The sequence below is a fragment of the Pan paniscus genome, chromosome 16 (assembly GCF_029289425.2).
Source record: "Pan paniscus chromosome 16, NHGRI_mPanPan1-v2.0_pri, whole genome shotgun sequence".
NCBI classification, from domain to species: domain Eukaryota; kingdom Metazoa; phylum Chordata; class Mammalia; order Primates; family Hominidae; genus Pan; species Pan paniscus.
In genome coordinates this window covers 88,962,064-88,975,867 of record NC_073265.2, presented here as the reverse complement: position 1 = coordinate 88,975,867, position 13,804 = coordinate 88,962,064, and the positions used below count along the sequence as shown (strand labels likewise).

The window sequence follows — 13,804 nt, the reverse complement described above, 5'->3', positions numbered from 1 at the left end:
TGCTTCTGGGTGCCCCTCTCTGGGCAGCTGGAGGGCAGAAGGAGCACCTGGCAGGTGGGTCCCAGGCCCGGCAGCAGGAGCTGCCTGCCAGACAGGACCAGAGGGGATGGCAGTCCGCTCGGGTGAGGGGTCCACAGGCAGAGGGCGTGGGGGCTAGGAGGTCTGGGGACCTTTGGGGAAAGGGGGCCCCAGAAACCAATGGGAATTATGGGATCTCCTCAAAGAACATGCTGGAGCAAGGCTCAGCTGCCCACTGCTGCCCCAAAAAGGCTCGGCTGCCCACTGCTGCCCCAACAGGAGTCACTGCTCACACAGAGGCCGCTCCTTCCCCAGCCACTCCAGCCAATGACTGGATACGGTGCAGGCACTAGTCCCTAGAACCAGGCCATTCCTGACCCACCAACTGCCCTGTATGCAGGCCTCTCTCTGGGGCTTCTCATCAGCCTAGCAGCACGGCTTTCTCAGGGCTCCCCTGGGTACGCACGTCCTCCTACCCAATCCCCCTTCCCTCTCTCCCCGTCCCAGGTTCAGACCTGCATCCTGGCTCGAGGCTGTCTCCCCATCTGCCACAGGTGCTTCCCCCAACGGATCTCTTGCCCCTCTCCTCCTGGCTTGGGGTCTGCTCACTGGAGGACCTGGATGGACATGACAGGGCCCAGACAGGACTTGGGAGGAGCTGTGAGCTCGCCATCAGGGCCAGCCTTGAAGGACGGGTGTGGGCGTGTTCCCCGTCAGGATCCCCTGCTGTGGGTCTCCTTCCTGCTATGGGGGCTGATGGAAGATGCAGGCCAGACACCTGCACATCTTTACCCTGTGCTGGGCAGCACCCCCTGACAGGGCACCCTCCCCACTACATCCCCATTCCATTCCAAAGGAAGAGACCCTGAGTGTCTGGAATGAAGAACCCCTTACCCAGGTCAAACTGATGTTGCTGGAATCTTTGGTTGGGTCTCGACATTACCCCATATGGGCAACAGAGAAGGACCGCCGAGAGCTGGGCAAGGCCCCATGCCTGCTCCTCCTGCTTGTGCTCTCTAGATCAGAGACCCTCCCAACCTCTCCCCTAGGGGCCTGACTCCTCCCTGGTATGTCACCTTTGCTTGATCCAGGCCTCTGGAGGGGCGGCAGCCTGTCTCCCCGCACCAGCTGGGGTTCTGGCCCTGGTGGTTGCTCACCACACCTCCGGGGGCTGCCACGCGGGGTCATGTTGGTACCAAGGTTCTGTGTGGGGTGCAGGGATGACCACTGGAGCAAAGGCCAGCCCTGCCTTCCGCTGCTGCCTCAGGCTGGTCCCCGTGCCTCGCTCAGGCGGGCCAGTGACCCTCCTCACCAGCCATGGCTTCTCTTGTGACAGGCCCACCGGCAGGCCAGGTCCTGAACCCCGCAGGGAGGCCGGCCTATCAGGTCTTCACATGGCTGGGGGCACAGCCAGCCACCAGCATCCCTTGTGCTGTCCCCATGGGGAAGAGAAGGGAACGATGTGTTCATAGACGCCAGGGCAAGTGGGCACGGGCAGGACACGGAGGAAAAAGTGACTCCAATCAGAAGGGGAGTGGGTCTTGGCAATACATGTCTGGGTGGTCAGTCCCCAGAGGTGGGCACTGGGCTGAGCTCTCTCTCATCCGACGCCACCCCTGGGTGACCTCCGTTGCATTTCCTAACCTCTTTGTGTGCCAATCGCCTCGTCTGGAAAAATGGGAATGGAGGAGAGTTGTACCTACCCAGGGTGGTTCTGTGGGCATTTAAAGAGCAACTTCATGTGAGACGTGGAGTCCATGTGTGGCCCATGGTGGGCTCCAGGAAATGTTGGTGATGACAGGGATGAGGGAGCAACTGAGAGCCGGCAGTGAGGTGACACACCCAAGGTCACGCCACCAGCAGAGGTAGCTGGTCATGCTGCTGAGAGCTGGCAGGAAATAGATGCGGACAAAGCAGGGTCGGTTTTCAGCTTCTCTCCACGGAAAGGCCGGCTGAAGTTTCCCTCACCACGCAGAAATCGATAAGCAGGAGGTTTTTAAAAACCACCTCCCCATTGAACCTGCCACTGCCGGAGCTGAAGGCTGTGCGTTTTGTGGTCCTCCCTGCCCCAGGGCCACTTAGGGTGCATCCACGCTGGGTGTGCCAGGCATGCACGTGGGCTGCAGATGCCCAGGAGGCAGAGCCGAGCCTGCTAAGGTTATGCATGCACCTCTCAGCTCCCTGCTTAACACTGCGTTCCCGGGAAAGAGATTTCTCCCTGGCTGCTTCACATCCAGAGGAGAACATCAGCTCTCAGCAGAAAATAAGGCAAGTGTGAAAACAACTTTTTATCTTTTAAAATTTTTGTTTATATTTATGTATTTATTTTTTGAAATGGAGTTTCGCTCCTGCTGCCCAGGCGGGAGTGCAATGGCACCATCTCAGCTCACCACAACCTCTGCCTCCCAGGTTCAAGCAATTCTCCTGCCTCAGCCTCCCAAGTAGCTGGGATTACAGGCATGCACCACCACACCCGGCTACTTTTGTATCTTTAGTAGAGACAGGGTTTCTCCATGTTGAGGCTGGTCTCGAACTCCTGGCCTCAGGTGATCCGCCCGCCTCAGCCTCCCAAAGTGCTGGGATTACAGGTGTGAGCCACTGCACCCGGTGAAAACAGCTTTTTATGCCAACTGGGGCTCACTTCCAGGGGAGGCCTTTCCTGGAGGCCCCCATTCACTGCAATTCCTCAGCCTGGCTTGGAGTCATACCCTCCCTCCTATCAAGAAACATTGCACCTGCAGCGATCCCCCAGAGTGAGTGGCTGGGGGGCTGCGGGAGGAGCAGGGGAGGTGCTGGAACACATCAGGTCATCAGCAGTGTTGCTGAAAAGCTTGGCCAGGAAACCCAGATCAGCCACCAAGAACCTGAGGGCCAGCACATGGGAAGAAGAAAAATAAGGTGATTTTTCTGGGATTTTTGGGAATATTTGGGCCTCGACCCTGCCAGGATAGGTTAGGTGGTGCAATGGTCACAAGCCCTAAGTCTTTGTGGCCGATAGCAACAGAAGCTTCTTTCTTGCCCACAGTAAGCATCCGTCGTGGTTGGCAGGAGACTGATCGTGGTCATCTATCCAGGACTGGGTTGACAGGAAGCCACCATCTTAGACTGTCAGCTTCCATTTCAGAGGGAAGGAGCCCTGTGGACGTTCTCACACCAGCATTCAGAAGCTCTTGCTGGGAAGTGTCACAGGTCACCTGTGCTCCCTGGCTAGGAGTAGTCCGTTGGCCACCCAAACACCTGGGGGCTGGCCAGGAAGGCAGTCACACAGGGGCCCACCATGGGTCTGCCCAGTTCTCAGGCACCAGACCACACTCAAGCAGGACCCCTCCTCCGCTGCTTCCCCCTCCTGTCCCCACCAAAGCCACATGCCAGGCAGATGACATGTCACAGAGCTCAGGGCCAGGCCTGCCCAGATCCTCAGGCTGGGCCACCCCTGAGAGCTTCCTATGTGAGATGTCCACTTTTTTACATTTAAATTTTACTTTTAAAATTCTAAATTGATAAATTACAGTTGTATGTATTTATGGGTACAAAGTGATGTGATGACTGATGAATACAACGTAGAAAATTAAATCAAGTAATTAACATATCCATCCCCTCACATACTCATCACTTGTTGTGGTAAGGACATTTGAAATTTACTCTCCTGGTGATTTTGGAATGTACAATACATTATTACTTACATATTTACCACACTGTGCAATGTATCTCAAAGAAAAGAAAACTTATGGTGCACACCTGTAATCCCAGCCTTACAGGAGGACAAGCGCAGGAGGATCCTTTGAGCCCAGGAGATCGAGACCAGCCCGCGCAACACAGCGAGACCCCATTTCCTAAAAACAAAAACAAAAGACATATTGCTCCTGCCTAACTGAGACCCTGTGCCCTTTGACTGTCATCTCCTCACTCCCCTCACCAGCTCTCCCACAGCCTCTGGCACCATTCTGCTCTCTGCCTCTTTAAGTTTGATTGTTTTCCATCCCACATACAAGTGAGAACCTGCGGTATTTGTCTTTCTGTGCCTGGCTTATTTCACTCAGCATAATGTCCTCCAATTCCATCTATCTTGTCACAAATGACAGAACTTCTTTCTTTTTTACAGCTGAATAGTATACCACTGTGTGTATACACCATGCTTTATCCATTCACCCATTGTTGGATGATTAGGTTGATTCCGTAACTTTCGAATAGTGCTGCAGTGAGCATGGGCATGCAGACCACATGTCCGCTTTTGATCTTTTGAACAAGGACTCAGACCCCAGTGACTCACACATTTTCTTATTAAAAAAAAAGTATACGTATAACTTATATATGTGTACATATATGATGTATACATATGTGGACCATATCTATACACACATGTATATACACACATACAGCAAGGGTCTCCAAAGACTTCAAACTATATATATATGTATATATATAGATAGATGTGCACACCGCTGCACCCGGCCAACTTTTGTGTTTTTCTTTTAGTACAGAGGGGGTTTCGCCATGTTGGCCAGGCTGGCCTCGAACTCCTGACCTCAGGTGATCTGCCCACCTCGGCCTCCCAAAGTGCTGGGATTACAGGCATGCACCACCACGGGCAGCCTAACTATATATCTATATATACGTATAGATAGATGGACAGATGTTCCTTGCAGCTTTCCTTTGGAGATGGCTTACAGCTCTGGAGAGAAGCCGGGGTCCCAGCACCTTTGCCATTCTAACCCATGAGGCCTAAGGGTCAGCGAAGGGGCAAAGAGGTCCTGGAAACCATCTTGCATCAGTATAGTCCCTCGTCAGAGGAATAAAGTGGAGCCTCAGGAGGTAAAGGACGGCTGGTGTCACCAGCTAGATCAGGGATGTGTTGACTCCCATTCCATCCAGAGGGATCTGGGACCCTGCAAGTGACGCTGAGGCGTGGTCCTGCAGCATTCCCGGGTCCCCCTGGATTGCTGCACCGTGTCTCAGCCTGAACCGGACCACCTCTGCTCACACTGCATGCATGTTACTGCCTGTGACCGGAAGCACTCTAGTCGGGTTGCCCATCCCCTCACATACTCATCAGCTTTATTTCTTGCCACTTGCAAGAAAGTGAGAGCCAGAAGAGTAATGCCCAGGCAATAAGAGAGGCGAAGCATCTGATAGAGCCTTCTTCCCACTTTTATCTAATCCGATCCATTTTCAGTAGCTTTTCTGCATAAGAGAGCCTCTTCACATGGACATCCATGCATCCACCCACGCGCCCACCCACGCGCCCACCCACGCATCCACCCACGCGTCCACCCACGCGCCCATCCACGCGTCCACCCACGCGTCCACCCACGCCTCCACCCAGGCGTCTACCCATGCGTCCACCCAGTCGTTCAAAACACATTTTCCTTTCCTTCTAGTTTACTGAGCACCTACTCTGTGTCAGGTGCTATATTCACCAGCTTACAGTAGAATGATGACCAAGTGAAGATGTTGGCCCTAAGGAAAATAAGTGGCTGCTCTCTGATTCTTCCAGGGAGCAGATTTTCATTAGAGAAAGGAGTCCAAATAGTACAAGGCAGGAAAGACGGGAGGGGCACAGAACAGTGAGGCTGAGGCTGCAGAGAGTGGGGAGGTGGTTGCTAAAAGACTCTTCACTTACAATTCACGCAGCAAAACTGACCACCTGCCAAACTCCATCCGGGGAGAGGTCTGGGTGCAGAGACCCCCAAATAGCCTAGGCAGACAGGTGTGGGGCCACCCTCAGTGCAAGGCAAGGGCTTGTGGGGTCCTTCCAGAGGTTGCTGAAGGTGATGAGCTGCCATGAAAGATGGTAACGTCTTTCCCGTGGGCACAAGAGGAGAAAACAGTGCGTGGTGCATCGAGGCCTTTGCAGTGCAGAAGGGGTTATTATTATTACAAGCCAGATGTGCCCCACTTGTTATGAATCATCGGGTTGACTCTAAGTTTTAAAATCCAATTTCCAGGCCCTCTTCACCTGCCAGCTGGGCAACAGCAGTTACTCTCATTGGAGACCCTTTCCCTTCGCCACTTCCCAGGCTACTCCAGACTGAATGCATTCAGGGAGTCACCTCCCAGGTCAAAACCTGCTGTGATACCATCACCCTGCAGCACAGACCACAGTCCCAAGCCTCCCATTCTTGACTCTAACACCAGCCCAGCCTGACCTGCTGCAGGGTGTGGCCTGTGACCACATCTGTGCTCCGTCCACGCTGCTTCGTCCAGCCTCCCACGCCGATCCCCAGAGCAGCTCCCCGGGATGCTCTCTCCTCATCACTGCATCTGCCGCCCGCCCAGGCCCTCTGACTTTACCCTCCCGCAGGCCCCTCCCGTCTGAGGTGCTCTGGAATGCCTGTGGTGTGATTGTGCGTGAACTTTTACGTGCCTGCGTCCATGCTCGAGAGCGGTCTTGCCTGAACCACCTTGTCTCAATAATCAGCATGAAACTCCTCAAAAGAAACAGAGAGGCCCCTCAGAACATCACGGAAAAGACGATGGCTCCGAAACAGCTAGATTCTAATCCCAGCTCTGCTGCGGGGCGCGGCCTCGGGCACACCTGTGCTCCGTGCATGTGACGTGACCTCGCAAAAGCATCCATTTCCTCATCTGGAAAACGGGACAGTTCCTGGACTCTGCGCACCTGGAAGTGACCATGAGGGTCAAATGTTTCTCAAACTGCAAATGCTTTTCAGATGCTGGCGCCGTGACCAAAGACCTGGCTCTTACATCTGCTCTGTTTTCATGGGACACAGCCCTGGGTATACAGTAGGTGCTTAATGCAGGTGACTGTGAGGAAGGGCTGTGGCCTGTGGAGGGCAGGCAGGTGGGATTCAGCTGAGGTCCTCAAAGGCTGCACTATGGGAAAGGCTGAGCGGCAGGAAAGGGACAGACAGGCCCTCCTCCTGGGGCCCGGGGCTGGGAGCCAGAGCCCCTCCTTTGGCCACTCTGCGGTGGAAGAACAAGGAGCACATAGGAGGAGTGGCCCAGTCTCTCCACCTGAGGACATTCGGAGGGGACAAGAGGCCCTAGAAGCACTGGCAGAGCCTGAACGTGGCACTGTAGCCTCCTGCCGGCTGGAGATGTGTCTGGGCAGTGTGTCTTGGCATGGAATCCACAGCCAGCTAGGCTGAGGCGGGGATGGGGCCAGGACCCCCGGCTGTACAGACGGAGAGCCAGAGGCGGTTGCAGGTTCCCAACCCACAGCGGAGCTGATGAGTGGCGGGGCTTTCATTTGTTGACGGGAGATGCATGTCTGAGGCCAGAGCCAACTTCTTCCAGGGAGCGGCTTCCTTCCTCCTCAAAGGACACAGGGGACACAGATGTACAGGAGGCTGTTTAGAGAGGGCCCGAGTGGTGAGCTGTGCAGGGGTCCTCACGCCCCGGCCCCGTCTTGGATATGGGGCTGGAGACTTAGGAAGTGAGTGCTGGGGTCCTGGGGTTCCCTCATCCGCCTTCAGGAAGATGTGAAGGGGCTTCCTGCGGCCTTTGGCAGCATTCCTCCCAAACCCCAAAGCCTCCTTCCGCTGGCTCCGTGGCAGGAGCGGTTGCATTCTCCTGCCTGAGAGGGGCCACCTCCTTCCCACCTTGCCCTCTAAGTTGGCTCAGGCTGGGCAGGGCTCAGGCTGAGGTCCAGACCCTCATGCCAGCTTGGTGCTTGGCCAGAGCTGCAAAATTGGAGCTGGGCTGCCAGGGGGAGGGCACCGCTGAGGCCTTCTAGGCCCAGACGGGCTGAGAGAGCCCCGCCCCCCACCCCAGCCTCACCCTCCACCCGAGGCCCCTGTCATGGGTGTGGGTGACTCAGAGGAAGTTCTGGTTTCTGTCAGATTTTGAGGCTGAGGCAACCTGATCCTGAAACAACGACAAGCCTCAGAACGGTCCTTCCCTCTCCCTCAGAGGAGCTCAGAGGAGCGTTTCAGGCCTGGCCAATAACACAGCAGAACGGAAAATGACGTTGGGAAGGAAAGGTCAGGCGGCTAGGCCTCCCATGGAAGGCAGCAGGCGGTTGCTCAGGTCAGAGGGCCAAGTGGCGCGGTCTGTGGGCACCGGCAGCTGGCAGTGACCCTGCAGATCAACCTGGGCCCAGGCTGCGGACACCAAGCAGGGGCACCTGCCTGGCCTGGCTGCCTCATGTGGCCCCCACAGCCTTTGTCGGGACACCTCAGGACAGTGGCCTGGCCTCTAGGCCAGCAGGCCAGCTCGGGGTGCTAAAGCCTAATTTGCCTGGAGCCCCGGGCCACTCATAGATTCAGGAGGAAGAGGTGGGGTAGAGGTGGCAGAGGGAGAGCAGAGCCTGGCACACAGCATTTGGCACCATAACTGAAGCAGCTGCTTTCCTTAAGGAGCTGCCACTGACAGGATCAGCACTTACAGAGCCCCTGCTGTATGCCAGGAAGTACATTTATTGTTGCTTCTTGTCACATTGGCCCTGCCAGGTATGTACCCCAAACATTAGCCCCATTTCACAGATAAGAAAATTGAGGCTTCCGTGATTAAGCAGAGGCTGTGATGTCCCATCCAGAGCCCCAGCCACCCAGCTCTCCTGCAGGACAGGAGATACCTACTAGCCTGCTTCTCGATTATTCTTTTCTTCCCTGCCACCTTGGGAATATCCCTCCCACTTGCAAGCACAGGTCGGCTATGCCAGGGGAGTCTGTGCCCCAGGGCCCCTTCATCCATGGGGATGGGAGTCTGTAGAAATGCTCACCTCCGCCCTCTCCAGTGGGGACATTGGAGGCCTGTGTCCCACAGTCTCCCTGAGGGCCCAGTGGGTTGAGCCCATTGCCCGCAGTGGAAACCCCTCATTCATGGACCTGTCTCCCTCCCCTGCCTCCCTCTCCACCTCCACCCCTGCCCTGCCCTTCCTCGGATCACTTCACGCACCCAAGTCCTCGTTGCGGTCTGCTTGAGGGGGATCCCACATGTAGCCATGCCCCTTCCTGGCAGAGAGAAGCAGCACAGGCCCCTGGCTGAGTGTGCCACGGCGGGTGCAGCAGGAGTGCAAACGCAGAGTTCAACTCGGCATCCAGCTGGAACCCATGTTAACTTGCGTTTGACCAGCGTAAGAGAGACAAGATGAGTAGAACTGTAGCAGTCAAAATGCTTCAGCTGCAGGTAATAGGAAGTCCAGCTCAAACCGGTTTAAGCGGAGGCCAGGGGCTGCAGGGTGGGCTTCTCCCATGGCACCTGCTCTGGTCCCTCAGTCCCCCTGAGTGGTGCACACTTCCCTCCACAAGGTGTGTTGCCGGGTGGCCACGGCCGTCCTGGGCTCACATTTGCTCATGACGGTGTCTGGAGAGCTCCGCCTTTGAGGGCTCTTCCTGGGGCCTCCACCGAGAGAGGACTGGGGGGACCACGACAAAAAATATCTGGGTTCTTGAGACAGCAGAAAAGGTGGTGGAAGCGGGGTGAGTAGCCAGACAGTGTCTACTAGAATTTTCTAGAATTTCTTTCTCTCCAATTTAAGTTTCTCCCTGGTGAGTTCTCCTTAACCCGCCGCTGACTGGCCAATGCTAGCAGACGGACACAGGGAACAAACAAGTGGCATATTAATCTTCATGGAAAAGCCTAGAAACGGTCAGTCCTTTCACAGCAGTTCTGTGTCTACAGTGAACACATGGGCTGTGTTTAACTGTGTAAACACAATAAAGTTGTGTTATGGAAGTGAACTTGTTCCTGACTGGCAGATGGATTTAAATGTAAGAGTGGTCCATGGGCCCCTCCACGGAGCTGATGCTGCCCCAGCATCCTTCCTATGGCCCTTCAGCCTCTGGCCATTGGTCTTCCTGTGTCCATGCATGGCTGAGCTGGAGGCCAACACAGGAGCAGCCATTCCAGGCAGGTCTGGGCAGGGGTCCCTGGCGTGTAGCTCTGGAGGGAGTGGGGCTGTGTAAGCTCAGGGTCTTGTCTCCCTCACTGAAAATACAGGACACAATGGAACAGAATAGAGAGCCCAGAAATAAGGCTGAACACCTACAACCATCTGATCTTCAACAAAGCTGACAAAAACAAGCAATGGGGAAAGGACTTCCTTTCAATAAATGGTGCTGGGATAGCTGGCTAGCCATATGCAGAAGACTGAAACTGGACCCCTACCTTACACCATGCACAAAAATCAACTCAAGATGAAGTAAAGCCTTAAAGGGAAAATCTAAAACTATAAACACCCTGGAAGACAACTTAGTAAATACCATTCTGGACATAGAACTTGGAAAGATTTCATGATAAAGATGCCAAAGCAATTGCAACAAAAACAAAAATTGACAAATGGAATCTAATTAAACTAAAGCGCTTCTGCACAGCAAATCAACAGAATAAACAGACAACCTAAGAGTAGGAGAAGATATTTGCAAACTATGCATCTGACAAAGATCTAATATCCAGCATCTATAAGGAACTTAAACAAATGTACAAGCAAAAAACAACCCCATTCAGAAGTGGGCAAAAGACATAAACAGACACTTCTCAAAAGAAGACATACATGCGGCCAAAAAGCATATGAAAAAATGCCGAATATCACTAAGCATTAGAGAAATGCAAATCAAAACCACAATGAGATACCATTGCACACCAATCAAAATGCCTATTTTTTTTTTTTTTTTTTTGAGACTGAGTTTCGCTCTTTTGCCTGGACTGGAGTGCAGCAGCGCAATCTCCACTTGCTGCAACCTCTGCCTTCCAGTTTCAAGGGATTCTCCTGCCTCAGCCTCCCAAGTAGCTGGGATTACAGGCGCCCACCACCACACTTGGCTAATTTTTGTATTTTTAGTAGAGACGGGGTTTCACCACGTTGGCCAGCCTGCTCTTGAACTCCTGGCCTCGTGATCCACCTCAGCCTCCCAAAGTGCTGGGATTACAGGTGTAAGCCACTGCGCCCAGCCTGCAGAATGACTATTATTTAAAAGACAAAAAAAAAAAAAAAAAAAACCCTGGTGAGGTTGTGGAGAATAGGAAACACTTATACACTGTTCATGGGAGTATAAATTATCTCAGCCATTGTGGAAAGCAGTGTGGTGATTCCTCAAAGAACAGAACTACCATTCAACCCAGCAATCCCATTTCTGGGTATATACCCCAAAGAATATAAATTGTTCTATCATAAAGACACATGAACACATACGTTAATTGCAGCACTGTTCACAATAGCAAAGATATGGAACCAACCTAAATGGCCATCAACAGTAGACTGGATAAAGAAAATGTGTTACATATACACCAGGGAATACTATGCAGCCATAAAAAAGAATGAGATCATGTCCTTTGTGGGAATGTGGATGGAACTGGAGCCCATTATCCTTAGCAGAGTAATGCAGGAGACCCAAATACCACATGTATGTTCTCACTTGTAAATGGGAGCTAAATTATAACACATGGACACACCAAGAGGGGAACAACACACACTGGGGCCTCCTTGAGAGTGGAGAGTGGGAGGAGGGAAAGGAGCAGAAAAACTACCTGTCTGAACTGTGCTTATCACCTGGGTGACAAAGCAGTCTTTACAGCAACCTCCCATGACACACAGTTTATCTATATAACAAATCTACATATGTACCCTTGAACCTAAAATAAAAGTTCAAAAAAAAAAATGGAAAACACAGGACACTGTCCCTCTCCCTCCCCCAATCAACCCAAGCTGAGATTTTTCAAGGCCTCTACACCTCTTTTAAATAATTCCCAGATGATTGAATTCCCAGATTGAAGCAAATGCTCCCAAACAGGGGAGCATCTCGGCCCTGGGGTCTTAAGTCCCCACCTTCCCCAAGAAACGAGACTGGCATCCTCCTTCTTGCAGGGCAGTGTGGAGCAGTGGAGGAGCAGGGGCAGTGGGCTCCACTCGCAGCTGTGTGGCCTTGAGCAATGGTATCTGCCATTGCTGAGGCTTGAGTAGGTAAACAAAGCTGCCGGGAAGCTCGAACTGGGTGGAGCCCACCGCAGCTCAAAGAGGCCTGTAGACTCCACCTCTGGGGGCAGGGCATAGCTGAACAAAAGGCAGCAGAAACTTCTGCAGACTTAAACATCCCTGTCTGACAGCTTTGAAGAGATTAGTGGTTCTCCCAGCAATCCCCAATTCAACAAGAAGAGCTAACTATCCTAAATATATATGCACCCAATACAGGAGCACCCAAATTCATAAAGCAAGCCCTTAGAGACCTACAAAGAGACTTAGACTCCCACACAATAATAACGGGAGACTTTAACACCCTACTGTCAACATTAGATAGATCAACAAGACAGAAAGTTAACCAGGATATTGAACTCAGCTCTGCACCAAGTGGACCTAATAGACATCTACAGAACTCTCCACCCCAAATCAACAGAATATACATTCTTCTCAGCACCACATCACACTAATTCAAAAATTGACAACATAGTTGGAAGTAAAGCATTCCTCAGCAAATGTAAAAGAACAGAAATTATAACAAACTGTCTCTCAGACCACAGTGCAATCAAACTAGAACTCAGGATTAAGAAACTCACTTAAAACTGCTCAACTACATGGAAACTGAAAAATCTGCTCCTGAATGACTACTGGGTACGTAACGAAATGAAGGCAGAAATAAAGATGTTCTTTGAAACCAATGGGAACCAAGACACAACATACCAGAATCTCTGGGACACATTTAAAGCAGTGTGTAGAGGGAAATGTATAGCATTAAATGCCCACAAGAGAAAGCAGGAAAGATCTAAAATTGACACCATAACAACACAATTAAAAGAACTAGAGAAGCAAGAGCAAACACATTCAAAAGCTAGCAGAAGGCAAGAAATAACTAAGATCAGAGCAGAACTGAAGGAGATAGAGACACAAAAAACCCTTCAAAAAATCAATCAATCCAGGAGCTGGTTTTTTGAAAAGATCAACAAAATTGATAGACCACTAGCAAGACTAATAAAGAAGAAAAGAGAGAGGAATCAAATGGACGCAATAAAAAATGATAAAGGGGATATCACCACCGATCCCACAGAAATACAAACTACCATCAGAGAATACTACAAACACCTCTATGCAAATAAACTAGAAAATCTAGAAGAAATGGATAAATTCCTGGACACATACGCCCTCCCAAGACTAAACCAGAAAGAAGTTGAATCCCTGAATAGACCAATAACAGGCTCTGAAATTGAGGCAATAATTAATAGCCTACCAACCAAAAAAAGTCCAGGACCAGATGGATTCACAGCAGAATTCTACCAGAGGTACAAGGAGGAGCTGGTACCATTCCTTCTCAAACTATTCCAATCAATAGAAAAAGGGAATCCTCCCTAACTCATTTTATGAGGCCAGCATCATCCTGATACCAAAGCCTGGCAGAGACACAACAAAAAAAGAGAATTTTAGACCAATATCCCTGATAAACATCGGCACAAAAATCCTCAATAAAATACTGGCAAACCGAATCCAGCAGCACATCAAAAAGCTTACCCATCAAAAAGCTTATCCACCACAATCAAGTTGACTTCATCCCTGGGATGCAAGGCTGGTTCAACGTATGCAAATCAATAAATGTAATCCATCATATAAACAGAATCAAAGACAAAAATCACATGATTATCTCAATAGATGCAGAAAAGGCCTTCAACAAAAGTCAAGAGCCCTTCATGCTAAAAACTCTCAATAAACTAGGTATTGATGGGATGTATCTCAAAATAATAAGAGCTATTTATGACAAACCCACAGCCAATATCATACTGAATGGGCAAAAACTGGAAGCATTCCCTTTGAAAACTGGCACAAGACAGGGATGCCCTCTCTCACCACTCTTATTCAACATAGTGTTGGAAGTTCTGGCCAGGGCAATCAGGCAGGAGA

The 13,804-nt window shown here is 51.5% G+C and overlaps 1 long non-coding RNA gene across 1 annotated transcript; it reads right to left on the bottom strand.

The window, feature by feature from the left end:
- Positions 1-2,891: 2,891 nt before the first annotated feature.
- On the bottom strand, positions 2,892-12,221 carry LOC134729196 (uncharacterized). The gene is made up of 3 exons (XR_010110088.1): positions 11,747-12,221; positions 3,757-3,851; positions 2,892-3,262 (listed from the first exon to the last, which is right to left on the bottom strand). It is a non-coding gene; the product is annotated as an uncharacterized LOC134729196 (long non-coding RNA).
- Positions 12,222-13,804: the final 1,583 nt, after the last annotated feature.